The 23,142-nt window shown below is 45.5% G+C and overlaps 16 non-coding genes across 16 annotated transcripts; 10 read left to right on the forward strand and 6 right to left on the reverse strand.

Annotated features, from left to right (window-relative positions):
• Window positions 1-2,893: 2,893 nt before the first annotated feature.
• trnas-gcu (transfer RNA serine (anticodon GCU)) lies at window positions 2,894-2,975 on the reverse strand. The gene has a single exon. It is a non-coding gene; the product is annotated as a tRNA-Ser (tRNA).
• A 2,546-nt stretch (window positions 2,976-5,521) lies between these two features.
• On the forward strand, window positions 5,522-5,594 carry trnaa-agc (transfer RNA alanine (anticodon AGC)). Its single transcript has one exon. It is a non-coding gene; the product is annotated as a tRNA-Ala (tRNA).
• A 1,629-nt stretch (window positions 5,595-7,223) lies between these two features.
• trnaa-agc (transfer RNA alanine (anticodon AGC)) lies at window positions 7,224-7,296 on the forward strand. Its single transcript has one exon. It is a non-coding gene; the product is annotated as a tRNA-Ala (tRNA).
• A 1,618-nt stretch (window positions 7,297-8,914) lies between these two features.
• On the forward strand, window positions 8,915-8,987 carry trnaa-agc (transfer RNA alanine (anticodon AGC)). Its single transcript has one exon. It is a non-coding gene; the product is annotated as a tRNA-Ala (tRNA).
• Window positions 8,988-9,690: 703 nt separating this feature from the next.
• On the reverse strand, window positions 9,691-9,772 carry trnas-gcu (transfer RNA serine (anticodon GCU)). Its single transcript has one exon. It is a non-coding gene; the product is annotated as a tRNA-Ser (tRNA).
• A 1,519-nt stretch (window positions 9,773-11,291) lies between these two features.
• trnaa-agc (transfer RNA alanine (anticodon AGC)) lies at window positions 11,292-11,364 on the forward strand. The gene has a single exon. It is a non-coding gene; the product is annotated as a tRNA-Ala (tRNA).
• A 2,304-nt stretch (window positions 11,365-13,668) lies between these two features.
• Window positions 13,669-13,741, forward strand: trnaa-agc (transfer RNA alanine (anticodon AGC)). The gene has a single exon. It is a non-coding gene; the product is annotated as a tRNA-Ala (tRNA).
• Window positions 13,742-14,444: 703 nt separating this feature from the next.
• On the reverse strand, window positions 14,445-14,526 carry trnas-gcu (transfer RNA serine (anticodon GCU)). Its single transcript has one exon. It is a non-coding gene; the product is annotated as a tRNA-Ser (tRNA).
• Window positions 14,527-15,370: 844 nt separating this feature from the next.
• Window positions 15,371-15,443, forward strand: trnaa-agc (transfer RNA alanine (anticodon AGC)). The gene has a single exon. It is a non-coding gene; the product is annotated as a tRNA-Ala (tRNA).
• Window positions 15,444-16,146: 703 nt separating this feature from the next.
• trnas-gcu (transfer RNA serine (anticodon GCU)) lies at window positions 16,147-16,228 on the reverse strand. Its single transcript has one exon. It is a non-coding gene; the product is annotated as a tRNA-Ser (tRNA).
• Window positions 16,229-17,072: 844 nt separating this feature from the next.
• On the forward strand, window positions 17,073-17,145 carry trnaa-agc (transfer RNA alanine (anticodon AGC)). Its single transcript has one exon. It is a non-coding gene; the product is annotated as a tRNA-Ala (tRNA).
• Window positions 17,146-17,848: 703 nt separating this feature from the next.
• On the reverse strand, window positions 17,849-17,930 carry trnas-gcu (transfer RNA serine (anticodon GCU)). The gene has a single exon. It is a non-coding gene; the product is annotated as a tRNA-Ser (tRNA).
• An 859-nt stretch (window positions 17,931-18,789) lies between these two features.
• On the forward strand, window positions 18,790-18,862 carry trnaa-agc (transfer RNA alanine (anticodon AGC)). The gene has a single exon. It is a non-coding gene; the product is annotated as a tRNA-Ala (tRNA).
• Window positions 18,863-19,565: 703 nt separating this feature from the next.
• Window positions 19,566-19,647, reverse strand: trnas-gcu (transfer RNA serine (anticodon GCU)). The gene has a single exon. It is a non-coding gene; the product is annotated as a tRNA-Ser (tRNA).
• Window positions 19,648-20,723: 1,076 nt separating this feature from the next.
• Window positions 20,724-20,796, forward strand: trnaa-agc (transfer RNA alanine (anticodon AGC)). Its single transcript has one exon. It is a non-coding gene; the product is annotated as a tRNA-Ala (tRNA).
• A 1,629-nt stretch (window positions 20,797-22,425) lies between these two features.
• On the forward strand, window positions 22,426-22,498 carry trnaa-agc (transfer RNA alanine (anticodon AGC)). The gene has a single exon. It is a non-coding gene; the product is annotated as a tRNA-Ala (tRNA).
• The last annotated feature ends 644 nt before the right edge of the window (window positions 22,499-23,142 follow it).

Here is a 23,142-nt window from a genome sequence, read left to right on the forward strand (position 1 = left end):
TGATTCGCTGTGGCGATCCCTGAAAGGGAACAGCCGAAAGGAAAAAAAGAAGCACTTCTGAGATGTCCGACGAATGTCAATCCTGACAGTATTTCCATCCGTGTGTCTACACTCAAGCACAAGAACAGACTGCAGCCTATCAAGGAAGATTGTAGCCAACTCTTCTAAGGCTGCAATTAAACACTTTGGAGATTCTCTTTGGCAAAAAGGTGCACTCCATTAGCACCAAATCCTCATGCCACACTAACTGTTTGTTCCCTCCGACTGCTTCTGGCCTTGTCAACAAGGTCCGTGACTGTCAAGTATTCGGGCTCCACAATCTACAAACACAGAGGACATAAGGGGTGGATATTGAGAGTTTGTCCGGTACGCTGTGAACACAGGGAGGAAAAAAATCTTGCAGGGGAATTAGCTCAAATGGTAAAGCGCTTGCTTAGCATGCAAGAGGTAGTGGGATCGATGCCCACATTCTCCACAATCCTTTGATTTCCTTTTTCCCATAAATGGATGAAACTGTTAAAAAGTTTCAGCCTCCATATCCCACATGTGCATATCACAATCAATTAGAATGGGAAATTGCCTGTCAGCAGTACAGCTAAAAAGGCGACCAGTTTGCCGTCTGATCAGCTAAACACATGGCAGCCAGTCAATGCATTTAGGCTTGTACACACAGTCAAAACGTTCTGCTGAAGTTCCAACCGAGTATCAGTGGGGGCGATCAGCCATTTCAGAAATTGCTGATTTCCTGGAACTTTTACACACTACCATATTCAGGGTTAACAGAGAATGGTTGGAAAAGAGAACATATCCAGTGAGTAGCAGTTTTGTGGGGGACTCTGCCTGCATGTGTCTCTACAGGCCTTGTATCTGTGGTGTCCTGTTCACTAGACGACATTAATGTGACACCTGAACCAAATTTTTTGTAGCCCCGGTGGGCAGAGCAGCTTGGAATACACACCTTATTATACAGCCTATCTGCAGCCTATCAAGGAAGCTCTTCCAAAGCTGCTTGTCCAGTGGGCTTAATCACCTGCACTCATATGTCAACAGTCTGATTTCTGCATCAACTGTCACACTCGAGTTCTCTGCACAAAACAGTATTTGGTTTACCATTGGATGTTGTAAGTCCAGCAGAAGGTTTTATCTGTGTTTGTCTAAAAACACTTTAATCTGACATGCGACGAGGATGGGATTCAAACCCACGCGTGCAGAGCACAATAGATTAGCAGTCCATCGCCTTAACCACTCGGCCACATAGTCAATTAAGCAAGGAAGGGCGACGAGACTTTGATCAGCAAAGACAGACCTACAGGATTGCTAGGTCACCTCGCAGGGTTTAATAAGAACACCTAGAATATCTCCTCTCTGAATTTAATATCCAAGTACCTTTGCAAGGGAATTAGCTTAAATGGTAAAGCACTAGCTTTGTATGCAAGAAGTACTGGGATCAATACCCACATTCTCCAAATGCCTCATGCCTCCCCTGACCTCGTCAAGGTGACGCGCAATCCTTTATCATACAGGCGATGCACTTCTGAGATGGCTTGTGAATATATCTTTAGATGGATACATAGGTTGGAGCTGCAAGGCAGGAGGTCTAGAGGAAGACCAAAGCGGAGATTTATGGATGTAGTAAGGGAGGACATGAAGTTAGTTGGTATGAGTGAAGAGGATGCAGAGGACAGGGTTAGATGGAGGCACATGATTCGCTGTGGCGACCCCTGAAAGGGAACAGCCGAAAGGAAAAGAAGAAGCACTTCTGAGATGGCCGACGAATGTCAATCCTGACAGAATTTCCATCCGTGTGTCTACACTCAAGCACAAGAACAGACTGCGGCCTATCAAGGAAGATTGTAGCCAACTCTTCTAAGGCTGCAATTAAACACTTTGGAGATTCTCTTTGGCCAAAAGGTGCACTCCATTAGCACCAAAACCTCATGCCACACCAACTGTTTGTTCCCTCCGACTGCTTCTGGCCTTGTCAACAAGGCCCGTGACTGTCAAGTATTCGGGCTCCACAATCTACAAACACAGAGGACATAAGGGGTGGATATTGAGAGTTTGTCCGGTACGTTTGCAAATTCTGCCCTGTGAACACAGGGAAGAAAAAAAAGCTTGCAGGGGAATTAGCTCAGATGGTAGAGTGCTTGCTTAGCATGCAAGAGGTAGTGGGATTGATGCCCACATTCTCCACAATCGTTTGATTTCCTTTTTCCCATTAATGGATGAAACTGTTAAGTTTCAGCCTCCATATCCCACATGTGCAGATCACAATCAATTAGAATGGGAAATTGCCTGTCAGCAGTACAGCTAAAAAGGCGACCAGTTTGCTGTCTGATCAGCTAAACACATGGCAGCCAGTCAATGCATTTAGGCTTGTACACACAGTCAAAACGTTCTGCTGAAGTTCCAACCGAGTATCAGTGGGGGCGATCAGCCATTTCAGAAATTGCTGATTTCCTGGAACTTTTACACACTACCATATTCAGGGTTAACAGAGAATGGTTGGAAAAGAGAACACATCCAGTGAGTAGCAGTTTTGTAGGGGACTCTGCCTGCATGTGTCTCTACAGGCCTTGTATCTGTGGTGTCCTGTTCACTAGACGACCTTAATGTGACACCTGAACCAAATTTTTTGTAGCCCCGGTGGGCAGAGCAGCTTGGAATACACACCTTATTATACAGCCTATCTGCAGCCTATCAAGGAAGCTCTTCCAAAGCTGCTTGTCCAGTGGGCTTAATCACCTGCACTCATATGTCAACAGTCTGATTTCTGCATCAACTGTCACACTCGAGTTCTCTGCACAAAACAGTATTTGGTTTACCATTGGATGTTGTAAGTCCAGCAGAAGGTTTTATCTGTGTTTGTCTAAAAACACTTTAATCTGACATGCGACGAGGATGGGATTCGAACCCACGCGTGCAGAGCACAATGGATTAGCAGTCCATCGCCTTAACCACTCGGCCACCTCTTCAATTAAGCAAGGAAGGGCGACGAGACTTTGATCAGCAAAGACAGACCTACAGGATTTCTAGGTCACCTCGCAGGGTTTAATAAGAACACCTAGAATATCTCCTCTCTGAATTTAATATCCAAGTACCTTTGCAAGGGAATTAGCTTAAATGGTAAAGCACTAGCTTTGTATGCAAGAAGTACTGGGATCAATACCCACATTCTCCAAATGCCTCATGCCTCCCCTGACCTCGTCAAGGTGACGCGCAATCCTTTATCATACAGGTGATGCACATCTGAGATGGCTTGTGAATATATCTTTAGATGGATACATAGGTTGGAGCTGCCATGCAGGAGGTCTAGAGGAAGACCAAAGCGGAGATTTATGGATGTAGTAAGGGAGGACATGAAGTTAGTTGGTATGAGTGAAGAGGATGCAGAGGACAGGGTTAGATGGAGGCACATGATTCGCTGTGGCGATCCCTGAAAGGGAACAGCCGAAAGGAAAAAAAGAAGCACTTCTGAGATGGCCGACGAATGTCAATCCTGACAGTATTTCCATCCGTGTGTCTACACACAAGCACAAGAACAGACTGCAGCCTATCAAGGAAGATTGTAGCCAACTCTTCTAAGGCTGCAATTAAACACTTTGGAGATTCTCTTTGGCAAAAAGGTGCACTCCATTAGCACCAAATCCTCATGCCACACTAACTGTTTGTTCCCTCCGACTGCTTCTGGCCTTGTCAACAAGGTCCGTGACAGTCACGTATTCGGGCTCCACAATCTACAAACACAGAGGACATAAGGGGTGGATATTGAGAGTTTGTCCGGTACGCTGTGAACACAGGGAGGAAAAAAAGCTTGCAGGGGAATTAGCTCAAATGGTAGAGCGCTTGCTTAGCATGTAAGAGGTAGTGGGATCGATGCCCACATTCTCCACAATCCTTTGATTTCCTTTTTCCCATAAATGGATGAAACTGTTAAAAAGTTTCAGCCTCCATATCCCACATGTGCAGATCACAATCAATTAGAATGGGAAATTGCCTGTCAGCAGTACAGCTAAAAAGGCGACCAGTTTGCTGTCTGATCAGCTAAACACATGGCAGCCAGTCAATGCATTTAGGCTTGTACACACAGTCAAAACGTTCTGCTGAAGTTCCAACCGAGTATCAGTGGGGGCGATCAGCCATTTCAGAAATTGCTGATTTCCTGGAACTTTTACACACTACCATATTCAGGGTTAACAGAGAATGGTTGGAAAAGAGAACACATCCAGTGAGTAGCAGTTTTGTAGGGGACTCTGCCTGCATGTGTCTCTACAGGCCTTGTATCTGTGGTGTCCTGTTCACTAGACGACCTTAATGTGACACCTGAACCAAATTTTTTGTAGCCCCGGTGGGCAGAGCAGCTTGGAATACACACCTTATTATACAGCCTATCTGCAGCCTATCAAGGAAGCTCTTCCAAAGCTGCTTGTCCAGTGGGCTTAATCACCTGCACTCATATGTCAACAGTCTGATTTCTGCATCAACTGTCACACTCGAGTTCTCTGCACAAAACAGTATTTGGTTTACCATTGGATGTTGTAAGTCCAGCAGAAGGTTTTATCTGTGTTTGTCTCAAAACACTTTAATCTGACATGCGACGAGGATGGGATTCGAACATACGCGTGCAGAGCACAATGGATTAGCAGTCCATCGCCTTAACCACTCGGCCACCTCTTCAATTAAGCAAGGAAGGGCGACGAGACTTTGATCAGCAAAGACAGACCTACAGGATTTCTAGGTCACCTCGCAGGGTTTAATAAGAACACCTAGAATATCTCCTCTCTGAATTTAATATCCAAGTACCTCTGCAAGGGAATTAGCTTAAATGGTAAAGCACTAGCTTTGTATGCAAGAAGTACTGGGATCAATACCCACATTCTCCAAATGCCTCATGCCTCCCCTGACCTCGTCAAGGTGACGCGCAATCCTTTATCATACAGGCGATGCACTTCTGAGATGGCTTGTGAATATATCTTTAGATGGATACATAGGTTGGAGCTGCAAGGCAGGAGGTCTAGAGGAAGACCAAAGCGGAGATTTATGGATGTAGTAAGGGAGGACATGAAGTTAGTTGGTATGAGTGAAGAGGATGCAGAGGACAGGGTTAGATGGAGGCACATGATTCGCTGTGGCGACCCCTGAAAGGGAACAGCCGAAAGGAAAAGAAGAAGCACTTCTGAGATGGCCGACGAATGTCAATCCTGACAGAATTTCCATCCGTGTGTCTACACTCAAGCACAAGAACAGACTGCGGCCTATCAAGGAAGATTGTAGCCAACTCTTCTAAGGCTGCAATTAAACACTTTGGAGATTCTCTTTGGCCAAAAGGTGCACTCCATTAGCACCAAAACCTCATGCCACACCAACTGTTTGTTCCCTCCGACTGCTTCTGGCCTTGTCAACAAGGCCCGTGACTGTCAAGTATTCGGGCTCCACAATCTACAAACACAGAGGACATAAGGGGTGGATATTGAGAGTTTGTCCGGTACGCTGTGAACACAGGGAGGAAAAAAAGCTTGCAGGGGAATTAGCTCAAATGGTAGAGCGCTTGCTTAGCATGCAAGAGGTAGTGGGATCGATGCCCACATTCTCCACAATCCTTTGATTTCCTTTTTCCCATAAATGGATGAAACTGTTAAAAAGTTTCAGCCTCCATATCCCACATGTGCAGATCACAATCAATTAGAATGGGAAATTGCCTGTCAGCAGTACAGCTAAAAAGGCGACCAGTTTGCCGTCTGATCAGCTAAACACATGGCAGCCAGTCAATGCATTTAGGCTTGTACACACAGTCAAAACGTTCTGCTGAAGTTCCAACCGAGTATCAGTGGGGGCGATCAGCCATTTCAGAAATTACTGATTTCCTTGAACTTTTACACACTACCATATTCAGGGTTAACAGAGAATGGTTGGAAAAGAGAACATATCCAGTGAGTAGCAGTTTTGTGGGGGACTCTGCCTGTATGTGTCTCTACAGGCCTTGTATCTGTGGTGTCCTGTTCACTAGACGACATTAATGTGACACCTGAACCAAATGTTTTGTAGCCCCGGTGGGCAGAGCAGCATGGAATACACACCTTATTATACAGCCTATCTGCAGCCTATCAAGGAAGCTCTTCCAAAGCTGCTTGTCCAGTGAGCTTAATCACCTGCACTCACATGTCAACAGTCTGATTTCTGCATCAACTGTCACACTCGAGTTCTCTGCACAAAACAGTATTTGGTTTACCATTGGATGTTGTAAGTCCAGCAGAAGGTTTTATCTGTGTTTGTCTAAAAACACTTTAATCTGACATGCGACGAGGATGGGATTCGAACCCACGCGTGCAGAGCACAATGGATTAGCAGTCCATCGCCTTAACCACTCGGCCACTTCTTCAATTAAGCAAGGAAGGGCGACGAGACTTTGATCAGCAAAGACAGACCTACAGGATTTCTGGGTCACCTCGCAGGGTTTAATAAGAACACCTAGAATATCTCCTCTCTGAATTTAATATCCAAGTACCTTTGCAAGGGAATTAGCTTAAATGGTAAAGCACTAGCTTTGTATGCAAGAAGTACTGGGATCAATACCCACATTCTCCAAATGCCTCATGCCTCCCCTGACCTCGTCAAGGTGACGCGCAATCCTTTATCATACAGGCGATGCACTTCTGAGATGGCTTGTGAATATATCTTTAGATGGATACATAGGTTGGAGCTGCAAGGCAGGAGGTCTAGAGGAAGACCAAAGCGGAGATTTATGGATGTAGTAAGGGAGGACATGAAGTTAGTTGGTATGAGTGAAGAGGATGCAGAGGACAGGGTTAGATGGAGGCACATGATTCGCTGTGGCGACCCCTGAAAGGGAACAGCCGAAAGGAAAAGAAGAAGCACTTCTGAGATGGCCGACGAATGTCAATCCTGACAGAATTTCCATCCGTGTGTCTACACTCAAGCACAAGAACAGACTGCGGCCTATCAAGGAAGATTGTAGCCAACTCTTCTAAGGCTGCAATTAAACACTTTGGAGATTCTCTTTGGCCAAAAGGTGCACTCCATTAGCACCAAAACCTCATGCCACACCAACTGTTTGTTCCCTCCGACTGCTTCTGGCCTTGTCAACAAGGCCCGTGACTGTCAAGTATTCGGGCTCCACAATCTACAAACACAGAGGACATAAGGGGTGGATATTGAGAGTTTGTCCGGTACGCTGTGAACACAGGGAGGAAAAAAAGCTTGCAGGGGAATTAGCTCAAATGGTAGAGCGCTTGCTTAGCATGCAAGAGGTAGTGGGATCGATGCCCACATTCTCCACAATCGTTTGATTTCCTTTTTCCCATAAATGGATGAAACTGTTAAAAAGTTTCAGCCTCCATATCCCACATGTGCAGATCACAATCAATTAGAATGGGAAATTGCCTGTCAGCAGTACAGCTAAAAAGGCGACCAGTTTGCTGTCTGATCAGCTAAACACATGGCAGCCAGTCAATGCATTTAGGCTTGTACACACAGTCAAAACGTTCTGCTGAAGTTCCAACCGAGAATCAGTGGGGGCGATCAGCCATTTCAGAAATTACTGATTTCCTTGAACTTTTACACACTACCATATTCAGGGTTAACAGAGAATGGTTGGAAAAGAGAACATATCCAGTGAGTAGCAGTTTTGTGGGGGACTCTGCCTGTATGTGTCTCTACAGGCCTTGTATCTGTGGTGTCCTGTTCACTAGACGACATTAATGTGACACCTGAACCAAATGTTTTGTAGCCCCGGTGGGCAGAGCAGCATGGAATACACACCTTATTATACAGCCTATCAAGGAAGCTCTTCCAAAGCTGCTTGTCCAGTGAGCTTAATCACCTGCACTCACATGTCAACAGTCTGATTTCTGCATCAACTGTCACACTCGAGTTCTCTGCACAAAACAGTATTTGGTTTACCATTGGATGTTGTAAGTCCAGCAGAAGGTTTTATCTGTGTTTGTCTAAAAACACTTTAAACTGACATGCGACGAGGATGGGATTCGAACCCAAGCGTGCAGAGCACAATGGATTAGCAGTCCATCGCCTTAACCACTCGGCCACCTCTTCAATTAAGCAAGGAAGGGCGACGAGACTTTGATCAGCAAAGACAGACCTACAGGATTTCTAGGTCACCTCGCAGGGTTTAATAAGAACACCTAGAATATCTCCTCTCTGAATTTAATATCCAAGTACCTTTGCAAGGGAATTAGCTTAAATGGTAAAGCACTAGCTTTGTATGCAAGAAGTACTGGGATCAATACCCACATTCTCCAAATGCCTCATGCCTCCCCTGACCTCGTCAAGGTGACGCGCAATCCTTTATCATACAGGCGATGCACTTCTGAGATGGCTTGTGAATATATCTTTAGATGGATACATAGGTTGGAGCTGCAAGGCAGGAGGTCTAGAGGAAGACCAAAGCGGAGATTTATGGATGTAGTAAGGGAGGACATGAAGTTAGTTGGTATGAGTGAAGAGGATGCAGAGGACAGGGTTAGATGGAGGCACATGATTCGCTGTGGCGGCCCCTGAAAGGGAACAGCCGAAAGGAAAAGAAGAAGCACTTCTGAGATGGCCGACGAATGTCAATCCTGACAGAATTTCCATCCGTGTGTCTACACTCAAGCACAAGAACAGACTGCGGCCTATCAAGGAAGATTGTAGCCAACTCTTCTAAGGCTGCAATTAAACACTTTGGAGATTCTCTTTGGCCAAAAGGTGCACTCCATTAGCACCAAAACCTCATGCCACACCAACTGTTTGTTCCCTCCGACTGCTTCTGGCCTTGTCAACAAGGCCCGTGACTGTCAAGTATTCGGGCTCCACAATCTACAAACACAGAGGACATAAGGGGTGGATATTGAGAGTTTGTCCGGTACGCTGTGAACACAGGGAGGAAAAAAAGCTTGCAGGGGAATTAGCTCAAATGGTAGAGCGCTTGCTTAGCATGCAAGAGGTAGTGGGATCGATGCCCACATTCTCCACAATCGTTTGATTTCCTTTTTCCCATAAATGGATGAAACTGTTAAAAAGTTTCAGCCTCCATATCCCACATGTGCAGATCACAATCAATTAGAATGGGAAATTGCCTGTCAGCAGTACAGCTAAAAAGGCGACCAGTTTGCCGTCTGATCAGCTAAACACATGGCAGCCAGTCAATGCATTTAGGCTTGTACACACAGTCAAAACGTTCTGCTGAAGTTCCAACCGAGTATCAGTGGGGGCGATCAGCCATTTCAGAAATTACTGATTTCCTTGAACTTTTACACACTACCATATTCAGGGTTAACAGAGAATGGTTGGAAAAGAGAACATATCCAGTGAGTAGCAGTTTTGTGGGGGACTCTGCCTGTATGTGTCTCTACAGGCCTTGTATCTGTGGTGTCCTGTTCACTAGACGACATTAATGTGACACCTGAACCAAATGTTTTGTAGCCCCGGTGGGCAGAGCAGCATGGAATACACACCTTATTATACAGCCTATCTGCAGCCTATCAAGGAAGCTCTTCCAAAGCTGCTTGTCCAGTGAGCTTAATCACCTGCACTCACATGTCAACAGTCTGATTTCTGCATCAACTGTCACACTTGAGTTCTCTGCACAAAACAGTATTTGGTTTACCATTGGATGTTGTAAGTCCAGCAGAAGGTTTTATCTGTGTTTGTCTAAAAACACTTTAATCTGACATGCGACGAGGATGGGATTCAAACCCACGCGTGCAGAGCACAATGGATTAGCAGTCCATCGCCTTAACCTCTCGGCCACCTCGTCAATTAAGCAAGGAAGGGCGACGAGACTTTGATCAGCAAAGACAGACCTACAGGATTTCTAGGTCACCTCGCAGGGTTTAATAAGAACACCTAGAATATCTCCTCTCTGAATTTAATATCCAAGTACCTTTGCAAGGGAATTAGCTTAAATGGTAAAGCACTAGCTTTGTATGCAAGAAGTACTGGGATCAATACCCACATTCTCCAAATGCCTCATGCCTCCCCTGACCTCGTCAAGGTGACGCGCAATCCTTTATCATACAGGCGATGCACTTCTGAGATGGCTTGTGAATATATCTTTAGATGGATACATAGGTTGGAGCTGCAAGGCAGGAGGTCTAGAGGAAGACCAAAGCGGAGATTTATGGATGTAGTAAGGGAGGACATGAAGTTAGTTGGTATGAGTGAAGAGGATGCAGAGGACAGGGTTAGATGGACGCACATGATTCGCTGTGGCGACCCCTGAAAGGGAACAGCCGAAAGGAAAAGAAGAAGCACTTCTGAGATGGCCGACGAATGTCAATCCTGACAGAATTTCCATCCGTGTGTCTACACTCAAGCACAAGAACAGACTGCGGCCTATCAAGGAAGATTGTAGCCAACTCTTCTAAGGCTGCAATTAAACACTTTGGAGATTCTCTTTGGCCAAAAGATGCACTCCATTAGAACCAAAACCTCATGCCACACCAACTGTTTGTTCCCTTTGATCAGCAAAGACAGACCTACAGGATTTCTAGGTCACCTCGCAGGGTTTAATAAGAACACCTAGAATATCTCCTCTCTGAATTTAATATCCAAGTACCTTTGCAAGGGAATTAGCTTAAATGATAAAGCAGTAGCTTTGTATGCAAGAAGTACTGGGATCAATACCCACATTCTCCAAATGCCTCATGCCTCCCCTGACCTCGTCAAGGTGACGCGCAATCCTTTATCATACAGGCGATGCACTTCTGAGATGGCTTGTGAATATATCTTTAGATGGATACATAGGTTGGAGCTGCAAGGCAGGAGGTCTAGAGGAAGACCAAAGCGGAGATTTATGGATGTAGTAAGGGAGGACATGAAGTTAGTTGGTATGAGTGAAGAGGATGCAGAGGACAGGGTTAGATGGAGGCACATGATTCGCTGTGGCGACCCCTGAAAGGGAACAGCCGAAAGGAAAAGAAGAAGCACTTCTGAGATGGCCGACGAATGTCAATCCTGACAGAATTTCCATCCGTGTGTCTACACTCAAGCACAAGAACAGACTGCGGCCTATCAAGGAAGATTGTAGCCAACTCTTCTAAGGCTGCAATTAAACACTTTGGAGATTCTCTTTGGCCAAAAGGTGCACTCCATTAGCACCAAAACCTCATGCCACACCAACTGTTTGTTCCCTCCGACTGCTTCTGGCCTTGTCAACAAGGCCCGTGACTGTCAAGTATTCGGGCTCCACAATCTACAAACACAGAGGACATAAGGGGTGGATATTGAGAGTTTGTCCGGTACGCTGTGAACACAGGGAGGAAAAAAAGCTTGCAGGGGAATTAGCTCAAATGGTAGAGCGCTTGCTTAGCATGCAAGAGGTAGTGGGATCGATGCCCACATTCTCCACAATCGTTTGATTTCCTTTTTCCCATAAATGGATGAAACTGTTAAAAAGTTTCAGCCTCCATATCCCACATGTGCAGATCACAATCAATTAGAATGGGAAATTGCCTGTCAGCAGTACAGCTAAAAAGGCGACCAGTTTGCCGTCTGATCAGCTAAACACATGGCAGCCAGTCAATGCATTTAGGCTTGTACACACAGTCAAAACGTTCTGCTGAAGTTCCAACCGAGTATCAGTGGGGGCGATCAGCCATTTCAGAAATTACTGATTTCCTTGAACTTTTACACACTACCATATTCAGGGTTAACAGAGAATGGTTGGAAAAGAGAACATATCCAGTGAGTAGCAGTTTTGTGGGGGACTCTGCCTGTATGTGTCTCTACAGGCCTTGTATCTGTGGTGTCCTGTTCACTAGACGACATTAATGTGACACCTGAACCAAATGTTTTGTAGCCCCGGTGGGCAGAGCAGCATGGAATACACACCTTATTATACAGCCTATCTGCAGCCTATCAAGGAAGCTCTTCCAAAGCTGCTTGTCCAGTGAGCTTAATCACCTGCACTCACATGTCAACAGTCTGATTTCTGCATCAACTGTCACACTCGAGTTCTCTGCACAAAACAGTATTTGGTTTACCATTGGATGTTGTAAGTCCAGCAGAAGGTTTTATCTGTGTTTGTCTAAAAACACTTTAATCTGACATGCGACAAGGATGGGATTCAAACCCACGCGTGCAGAGCACAATGGATTAGCAGTCCATCGCCTTAACCTCTCGGCCACCTCGTCAATTAAGCAAGGAAGGGCGACGAGACTTTGATCAGCAAAGACAGACCTACAGGATTTCTAGGTCACCTCGCAGGGTTTAATAAGAACACCTAGAATATCTCCTCTCTGAATTTAATATCCAAGTACCTTTGCAAGGGAATTAGCTTAAATGGTAAAGCACTAGCTTTGTATGCAAGAAGTACTGGGATCAATACCCACATTCTCCAAATGCCTCATGCCTCCCCTGACCTCGTCAAGGTGACGCGCAATCCTTTATCATACAGGCGATGCACTTCTGAGATGGCTTGTGAATATATCTTTAGATGGATACATAGGTTGGAGCTGCAAGGCAGGAGGTCTAGAGGAAGACCAAAGCGGAGATTTATGGATGTAGTAAGGGAGGACATGAAGTTAGTTGGTATGAGTGAAGAGGATGCAGAGGACAGGGTTAGATGGACGCACATGATTCGCTGTGGCGACCCCTGAAAGGGAACAGCCGAAAGGAAAAGAAGAAGCACTTCTGAGATGGCCGACGAATGTCAATCCTGACAGAATTTCCATCCGTGTGTCTACACTCAAGCACAAGAACAGACTGCGGCCTATCAAGGAAGATTGTAGCCAACTCTTCTAAGGCTGCAATTAAACACTTTGGAGATTCTCTTTGGCCAAATGATGCACTCCATTAGCACCAAAACCTCATGCCACACCAACTGTTTGTTCCCTTTGATCAGCAAAGACAGACCTACAGGATTTCTAGGTCACCTCGCAGGGTTTAATAAGAACACCTAGAATATCTCCTCTCTGAATTTAATATCCAAGTACCTTTGCAAGGGAATTAGCTTAAATGGTAAAGCAGTAGCTTTGTATGCAAGAAGTACTGGGATCAATACCCACATTCTCCAAATGCCTCATGCCTCCCCTGACCTCGTCAAGGTGACGCGCAATCCTTTATCATACAGGCGATGCACTTCTGAGATGGTTTGTGAATATATCTTTAGATGGATACATAGGTTGGAGCTGCAAGGCAGGAGGTCTAGAGGAAGACCAAAGCGGAGATTTATGGATGTAGTAAGGGAGGACATGAAGTTAGTTGGTATGAGTGAAGAGGATGCAGAGGACAGGGTTAGATGGAGGCACATGATTCGCTGTGGCGACCCCTGAAAGGGAACAGCCGAAAGGAAAAGAAGAAGCACTTCTGAGATGGCCGACGAATGTCAATCCTGACAGAATTTCCATCCGTGTGTCTACACTCAAGCACAAGAACAGACTGCGGCCTATCAAGGAAGATTGTAGCCAACTCTTCTAAGGCTGCAATTAAACACTTTGGAGATTCTGTTTGGCCAAAAGGTGCACTCCTTTAGCACCAAAACCTCATGCCACACCAACTGTTTGTTCCCTCCGACTGCTTCTGGCCTTGTCAACAAGGCCCGTGACTGTCAAGTATTCGGGCTCCACAATCTACAAACACAGAGGACATAAGGGGTGGATATTGAGAGTTTGTCCGGTACGCTGTGAACACAGGGAGGAAAAAAAGCTTGCAGGGGAATTAGCTCAAATGGTAGAGCGCTTGCTTAGCATGCAAGAGGTAGTGGGATCGATGCCCACATTCTCCACAATCGTTTGATTTCCTTTTTCCCATAAATGGATGAAACTGTTAAAAAGTTTCAGCCTCCATATCCCACATGTGCAGATCACAATCAATTAGAATGGGAAATTGCCTGTCAGCAGTACAGCTAAAAAGGCGACCAGTTTGCCGTCTGATCAGCTAAACACATGGCAGCCAGTCAATGCATTTAGGCTTGTACACACAGTCAAAACGTTCTGCTGAAGTTCCAACCGAGTATCAGTGGGGGCAATCAGCCATTTCAGAAATTGCTGATTTCCTGGAACTTTTACACACTACCATATTTAGGGTTAACAGAGAATGGTTGGAAAAGAGAACATATCCAGTGAGTAGCAGTTTTGTGGGGGACTCTGCCTGCATGTTTCTCTACAGGCCTTGTATCTGTGGTGTCCTGTTCACTAGACGACATTAATGTGACACCTGAACCAAATGTTTTGTAGCCCCGGTGGGCAGAGCAGCATGGAATACACACCTTATTATACAGCCTATCTGCAGCCTATCAAGGAAGCTCTTCCAAAGCTGCTTGTCCAGTGAGCTTAATCACCTGCACTCACATGTCAACAGTCTGATTTCTGCATCAACTGTCACACTCGAGTTCTCTGCACAAAACAGTATTTGGTTTACCAGTGGATGTTGTAAGTCCAGCAGAAGGTTTTATCTGTGTTTGTCTAAAAACACTTTAATCTGACATGCGACGAGGATGGGATTCTAACCCACACGTGCAGAGCACAATGGATTAGCAGTCCATCGCCTTAACCATTCGGCCACCTCGTCAATTAAGCAAGGAAGGGAGACGAGACTTTGATAAGCAAAGACAGACCTACAGGATTTCTAGGTCACCTCGCAGGGTTTAATAAGAACACCTAGAATATCTCCTCTCTGAATTTAATATCCAAGTACCTTTGCAAGGGAATTAGCTTAAATGGTAAAGCACTAGCTTTGTATGCAAGAAGTACTGGGATCAATACCCACATTCTCCAAATGCCTCATGCCTCCCCTGACCTCGTCAAGGTGACGCGCAATCCTTTATCATACAGGCGATGCACTTCTGAGATGGCTTGTGAATATATCTTTAGATGGATACATAGGTTGGAGCTGCAAGGCAGGAGGTCTAGAGGAAGACCAAAGCGGAGATTTATGGATGTAGTAAGGGAGGACATGAAGTTAGTTGGTATGAGTGAAGAGGATGCAGAGGACAGGGTTAGATGGAGGCACATGATTCGCTGTGGCGACCCCTGAAAGGGAACAGCCGAAAGGAAAAGAAGAAGCACTTCTGAGATGGCCGACGAATGTCAATCCTGACAGAATTTCCATCCGTGTGTCTACACTCAAGCACAAGAACAGACTGCGGCCTATCAAGGAAGATTGTAGCCAACTCTTCTAAGGCTGCAATTAAACACTTTGGAGATTCTCTTTGGCCAAAAGGTGCACTCCATTAGCACCAAAACCTCATGCCACACCAACTGTTTGTTCCCTCCGACTGCTTCTGGCCTTGTCAACAAGGCCCGTGACTGTCAAGTATTCGGGCTCCACAATCTACAAACACAGAGGACATAAGGGGTGGATATTGAGAGTTTGTCCGGTACGCTGTGAACACAGGGAGGAAAAAAAGCTTGCAGGGGAATTAGCTCAAATGGTAGAGCGCTTGCTTAGCATGCAAGAGGTAGTGGGGTCGATGCCCACATTCTCCACAATCCTTTGATTTCCTTTTTCCCATAAATGGATGAAACTGTTAAAAAGTTTCAGCCTCCATATCCCACATGTGCAGATCACAATCAATTAGAATGGGAAATTGCCTGTCAGCAGTACAGCTAAAAAGGCGACCAGTTTGCCGTCTGATCAGCTAAACACATGGCAGCCAGTCAATGCATTTAGGCTTGTACACACAGTCAAAACGTTCTGCTGAAGTTCCAACCGAGTATCAGTGGGGGCGATCAGCCATTTCAGAAATTACTGATTTCCTTGAACTTTTACACACTACCATATTCAGGGTTAACAGAGAATGGTTGGAAAAGAGAACATATCCAGTGAGTAGCAGTTTTGTGGGGGACTCTGCCTGCATGTGTCTCTACAGGCCTTGTATCTGTGGTGTCCTGTTCACTAGACGACATTAATGTGACACCTGAACGAAATGTTTTGTAGCCCCGGTGGGCAGAGCAGCATGGAATACACACCTTATTATACAGCCTATCTGCAGCCTATCAAGGAAGCTCTTCCAAAGCTGCTTGTCCAGTGAGCTTAATCACCTGCACTCACATGTCAACAGTCTGATTTCTGCATCAACTGTCACACTCGAGTTCTCTGCACAAAACAGTATTTGGTTTACCATTGGATGTTGTAAGTCCAGCAGAAGGTTTTATCTGTGTTTGTCTAAAAACACTTTAATCTGACATGCGACAAGGATGGGATTCTAACCCACACGTGCAGAGCACAATGGATTAGCAGTCCATCGCCTTAACCACTCGGCCACCTCGTCAATTAAGCAAGGAAGGGCGACGAGACTTTGATCAGCAAAGACAGACCTACAGGATTTCTAGGTCACCTCGCAGGGTTTAATAAGAACACCTAGAATATCTCCTCTCTGAATTTAATATCCAAGTACCTTTGCAAGGGAATTAGCTTAAATGGTAAAGCACTAGCTTTGTATGCAAGAAGTACTGGGATCAATACCCACATTCTCCAAATGCCTCATGCCTCCCCTGACCTCGTCAAGGTGACGCGCAATCCTTTATCATACAGGCGATGCACTTCTGAGATGGCTTGTGAATATATCTTTAGATGGATACATAGGTTGGAGCTGCAAGGCAGGAGGTCTAGAGGAAGACCAAAGCGGAGATTTATGGATGTTGTAAGGGAGGACATGAAGTTAGTTGGTATGAGTGAAGAGGATGCAGAGGACAGGGTTAGATGGAGGCACATGATTCGCTGTGGCGACCCCTGAAAGGGAACAGCCGAAAGGAAAAGAAGAAGCACTTCTGAGATGGCCGACGAATGTCAATCCTGACAGAATTTCCATCCGTGTGTCTACACTCAAGCACAAGAACAGACTGCGGCCTATCAAGGAAGATTGTAGCCAACTCTTCTAAGGCTGCAATTAAACACTTTGGAGATTCTCTTTGGCCAAAAGGTGCACTCCATTAGCACCAAAACCTCATGCCACACCAACTGTTTGTTCCCTCCGACTGCTTCTGGCCTTGTCAACAAGGCCCGTGACTGTCAAGTATTCGGGCTCCACAATCTACAAACACAGAGGACATAAGGGGTGGATATTGAGAGTTTGTCCGGTACGCTGTGAACACAGGGAGGAAAAAAAGCTTGCAGGGGAATTAGCTCAAATGGTAGAGCGCTTGCTTAGCATGCAAGAGGTAGTGGGATCGATGCCCACATTCTCCACAATCCTTTGATTTCCTTTTTCCCATAAATGGATGAAACTGTTAAAAAGTTTCAGCCTCCATATCCCACATGTGCAGATCACAATCAATTAGAATGGGAAATTGCCTGTCAGCAGTACAGCTAAAAAGGCGACCAGTTTGCCGTCTGATCAGCTAAACACATGGCAGCCAGTCAATGCATTTAGGCTTGTACACACAGTCAAAACGTTCTGCTGAAGTTCCAACCGAGTATCAGTGGGGGCGATCAGCCATTTCAGAAATTACTGATTTCCTTGAACTTTTACACACTACCATATTCAGGGTTAACAGAGAATGGTTGGAAAAGAGAACATATCCAGTGAGTAGCAGTTTTGTGGGGGACTCTGCCTGCATGTGTCTCTACAGGCCTTGTATCTGTGGTGTCCTGTTCACTAGACGACATTAATGTGACACCTGAACGAAATGTTTTGTAGCCCCGGTGGGCAGAGCAGCATGGAATACACACCTTATTATACAGCCTATCTGCAGCCTATCAAGGAAGCTCTTCCAAAGCTGCTTGTCCAGTGAGCTTAATCACCTGCACTCACATGTCAACAGTCTGATTTCTGCATCAACTGTCACACTTGAGTTCTCTGCACAAAACAGTATTTGGTTTACCATTGGATGTTGTAAGTCCAGCAGAAGGTTTTATCTGTGTTTGTCTAAAAACACTTTAATCTGACATGCGACGAGGATGGGATTCGAACCCACGCGTGCAGAGCACAATGGATTAGCAGTCCATCGCCTTAACCACTCGGCCACCTCGTCAATTAAGCAAGGAAGGGCGACGAGACGTTGATCAGCAAAGACAGACCTACAGGATTTCTAGGTCACCTCGCAGGGTTTAATAAGAACACCTAGAATATCTCCTCTCTGAATTTAATATCCAAGTACCTTTGCAAGGGAATTAGCTTAAATGGTAAAGCACTAGCTTTGTATGCAAGAAGTACTGGGATCAATACCCACATTCTCCAAATGCCTCATGCCTCCCCTGACCTCGTCAAGGTGACGCGCAATCCTTTATCATACAGGCGATGCACTTCTGAGATGGCTTGTGAATATATCTTTAGATGGATACATAGGTTGGAGCTGCAAGGCAGGAGGTCTAGAGGAAGACCAAAGCGGAGATTTATGGATGTAGTAAGGGAGGACATGAAGTTAGTTGGTATGAGTGAAGAGGATGCAGAGGACAGGGTTAGATGGAGGCACATGATTCGCTGTGGCGACCCCTGAAAGGGAACAGCCGAAAGGAAAAGAAGAAGCACTTCTGAGATGGCCGACGAATGTCAATCCTGACAGAATTTCCATCCGTGTGTCTACACTCAAGCACAAGAACAGACTGCGGCCTATCAAGGAAGATTGTAGCCAACTCTTCTAAGGCTGCAATTAAACACTTTGGAGATTCTCTTTGGCCAAAAGGTGCACTCCATTAGCACCAAAACCTCATGCCACACCAACTGTTTGTTCCCTCCGACTGCTTCTGGCCTTGTCAACAAGGCCCGTGACTGTCAAGTATTCGGGCTCCACAATCTACAAACACAGAGGACATAAGGGGTGGATATTGAGAGTTTGTCCGGTACGTTTGCAAATTCTGCCCTGTGAACACAGGGAGGAAAAAAAGCTTGCAGGGGAATTAGCTCAGATGGTAGAGCGCTTGCTTAGCATGCAAGAGGTAGTGGGATTGATGCCCACATTCTCCACAATTGTTTGATTTCCTTTTTCCCATAAATGGATGAAACTGTTAAAAAGTTTCAGCCTCCATATCCCACATGTGCAGATCACAATCAATTAGAATGGGAAATTGCCTGTCAGCAGTACAGCTAAAAAGGCGACCAGTTTGCCGTCTGATCAGCTAAACACATGGCAGCCAGTCAATGCATTTAGGCTTGTACACACAGTCAAAACGTTCTGCTGAAGTTCCAACCGAGTATCAGTGGGGGCGATCAGCCATTTCAGAAATTACTGATTTCCTTGAACTTTTACACACTACCATATTCAGGGTTAACAGAGAATGGTTGGAAAAGAGAACATATCCAGTGAGTAGCAGTTTTGTGGGGGACTCTGCCTGCATGTGTCTCTACAGGCCTTGTATCTGTGGTGTCCTGTTCACTAGACGACATTAATGTGACACCTGAACGAAATGTTTTGTAGCCCCGGTGGGCAGAGCAGCATGGAATACACACCTTATTATACAGCCTATCTGCAGCCTATCAAGGAAGCTCTTCCAAAGCTGCTTGTCCAGTGAGCTTAATCACCTGCACTCACATGTCAACAGTCTGATTTCTGCATCAACTGTCACACTTGAGTTCTCTGCACAAAACAGTATTTGGTTTACCATTGGATGTTGTAAGTCCAGCAGAAGGTTTTATCTGTGTTTGTCTAAAAACACTTTAATCTGACATGCGACGAGGATGGGATTCCAACCCACGCGTGCAGAGCACAATGGATTAGCAGTCCATCGCCTTAACCACTCGGCCACCTCGTCAATTAAGCAAGGAAGGGCGACGAGACTTTGATCAGCAAAGACAGACCTACAGGATTTCTAGGTCACCTCGCAGGGTTTAATAAGAACACCTAGAATATCTCCTCTCTGAAATTAATATCCAAGTACCTTTGCAAGGGAATTAGCTTAAATGGTAAAGCACTAGCTTTGTATGCAAGAAGTACTGGGATCAATACCCACATTCTCCAAATGCCTCATGCCTCCCCTGACCTTGTCAAGGTGACGCGCAATCCTTTATCATACAGGCGATGCACTTCTGAGATTCAATTCAATTTCAATTCAACTTTATTTATATAGCGCCAATTTACAACAAAGTCATCTCAAGGCACTTTACAGAATAAAGTCCAGACTACACAAGTATGTAGAAGCAACCCAACAAATCCCCCTTGAGCAAGCCCTAGGCAACAGTGGAGAGGAAAGACTCCCTTTAATGGGAGAAACCTCCAGCAGAACCAGGCAAGATGTATATATTCACAAGATGGCTTGTGAATATATCTTTAGATGGATACATAGGTTGGAGCTGCAAGGCAGGAGGTCTAGAGGAAGACCAAAGCGGAGATTTATGGATGTAGTAAGGGAGGACATGAAGTTAGTTGGTATGAGTGAAGAGGATGCAGAGGACAGGGTTAGATGGACGCACATGATTCGCTGTGGCGACCCCTGAAAGGGAACAGCCGAAAGGAAAAGAAGAAGCACTTCTGAGATGGCCGACGAATGTCAATCCTGACAGAATTTCCATCCGTGTGTCTACACTCAAGCACAAGAACAGACTGCGGCCTATCAAGGAAGATTGTAGCCAACTCTTCTAAGGCTGCAATTAAACACTTTGGAGATTCTCTTTGGCCAAAAGGTGCACTCCATTAGCACCAAAACCTCATGCCACACCAACTGTTTGTTCCCTCCGACTGCTTCTGGCCTTGTCAACAAGGCCCGTGACTGTCAAGTATTCGGGCTCCACAATCTACAAACACAGAGGACATAAGGGGTGGATATTGAGAGTTTGTCCGGTACGTTTGCAAATTCTGCCCTGTGAACACAGGGAGGAAAAAAAGCTTGCAGGGGAATTAGCTCAGATGGTAGAGCGCTTGCTTAGCATGCAAGAGGTAGTGGGATTGATGCCCACATTCTCCACAATTGTTTGATTTCCTTTTTCCCATAAATGGATGAAACTGTTAAAAAGTTTCAGCCTCCATATCCCACATGTGCAGATCACAATCAATTAGAATGGGAAATTGCCTGTCAGCAGTACAGCTAAAAAGGCGACCAGTTTGCCGTCTGATCAGCTAAACACATGGCAGCCAGTCAATGCATTTAGGCTTGTACACACAGTCAAAACGTTCTGCTGAAGTTCCAACCGAGTATCAGTGGGGGCGATCAGCCATTTCAGAAATTGCTGATTTCCTGGAACTTTTACACACTACCAAATTTAGGTTTAACAGAGAATGGTTGGAAAAGAGAACATATCCACTGAGTAGCAGTTTTGTGTGGGACCCTGCCTGCATGTGTCTCCACAGGCCTTGTATCTGTGGTGTCCTGTTCACTAGACGACATTAATGTGACACCTGAACCAAATGTTTTGTAGCCCCGGTGGGCAGAGCAGCATGGAATACACACCTTATTATACAGCCTATCTGCAGCCTATCAAGGAAGCTCTTCCAAAGCTGCTTGTCCAGTGAGCTTAATCACCTGCACTCACATGTCAACAGTCTGATTTCTGCATCAACTGTCACACTCGAGTTCTCTGCACAAAACAGTATTTGGTTTACCATTGGATGTTGTAAGTCCAGCAGAAGGTTTTATCTGTGTTTGTCTAAAACCACTTTAATCTGACATGCGACGAGGATGGGATTCCAACCCACGCATGCAGAGCACAATGGATTAGCAGTCCATCGCCTTAACCACTCGGCCACCTCGTCAATTAAGCAAGGAAGGGCGACGAGACTTTGATCAGCAAAGACAGACCTACAGGATTTCTAGGTCACCTCGCAGGGTTTAATAAGAACACCTAGAATATCTCCTCTCTGAATTTAATATCCAAGTACCTTTGCAAGGGAATTAGCTTAAATGGTAAAGCACTAGCTTTGTATGCAAGAAGTAGTGGGATCAATACCCACATTCTCCAAATGCCTCATGCCTCCCCTGACCTCGTCAAGGTGACGCGCAATCCTTTATCATACAGGCGATGCACTTCTGAGATGGCTTGTGAATATATCTTTAGATGGATACATAGGTTGGAGCTGCCAGGCAGGAGGTCTAGAGGAAGACCAAAGCGGAGATTTATGGATGTAGTAAGGGAGGACATGAAGTTAGTTGGTATGAGTGAAGAGGATGCAGAGGACAGGGTTAGATGGACGCACATGATTCGCTGTGGCGACCCCTGAAAGGGAACAGCCGAAAGGAAAAGAAGAAGCACTTCTGAGATGGCCGACGAATGTCAATCCTGACAGTATTTCCATCCGTGTGTCTACACTCAAGCACAAGAACAGACTGCAGCCTATCAAGGAAGATTGTAGCCAACTCTTCTAAGGCTGCAATTAAACACTTTGGAGATTCTCTTTGGCAAAAAGGTGCACTCCATTAGCACCAAAACCTCATGCCACACCAACTGTTTGTTCCCTCCGACTGCTTCTGGCCTTGTCAACAAGGCCCGTGACTGTCAAGTATTCGGGCTCCACAATCTACAAACACAGAGGACATAAGGGGTGGATATTGAGAGTTTGTCCGGTACGCAGTAAACACAGGGAGGAAAAAAAGCTTGCAGGGGAATTAGCTCAAATGGTAGAGCGCTTGCTTAGCATGCAAGAGGTAGTGGGATCGATGCCCACATTCTCCACAATCGTTTGATTTCCTTTTTCCCATAAATGGATGAAACTGTTAAAAAGTTTCAACCTCCGTATCCCACATGTGCAGATCACAATCATTTAGAATGGGAAATTGCCTGTCAGGAGTACAGCTAAAAAGGCGACCAGTTTGCCGTCTGATCAGCTAAACACATGGCAGCCAGTCAATATTTAAGCTTGTACACACAGTCAAAACGTTCTGCTGAAGTTCCAACCGAGTATCAGTGGGGGCGAACAGCCATTTCAGAAATTGCTGATTTCCTGGAACTTTTACACACTACCATATTTAGGGTTAACAGAGGATGGTTGGAAAAGAGAACATATCCAGTGAGTAGCAGTTTTGTGGGGGACTCTGCCTGCATGTGTCTCCACAGGCCTTGTATCTGTGGTGTCCTGTTCACTAGACGACATTAATGTGACACCTGAACCAAATGTTTTGTAGCCCCGGTGGGCAGAGCAGCATGGAATACACACCTTATTATACAGCCTATCTGCAGCCTATCAAGGAAGCTCTTCCAAAGCTGCTTGTCCAGTGGGCTTAATCACCTGCACTCACATGTCAACAGTCTGATTTCTGCATCAACTGTCACACTCGAGTTCTCTGCACAAAACAGTATTTGGTTTACCATTGGATGTT

Source organism: Channa argus, unplaced genomic scaffold, assembly GCF_033026475.1.
Source record: "Channa argus isolate prfri unplaced genomic scaffold, Channa argus male v1.0 Contig037, whole genome shotgun sequence".
In the NCBI taxonomy this organism is placed as follows: Eukaryota; Metazoa; Chordata; class Actinopteri; order Anabantiformes; family Channidae; genus Channa; species Channa argus.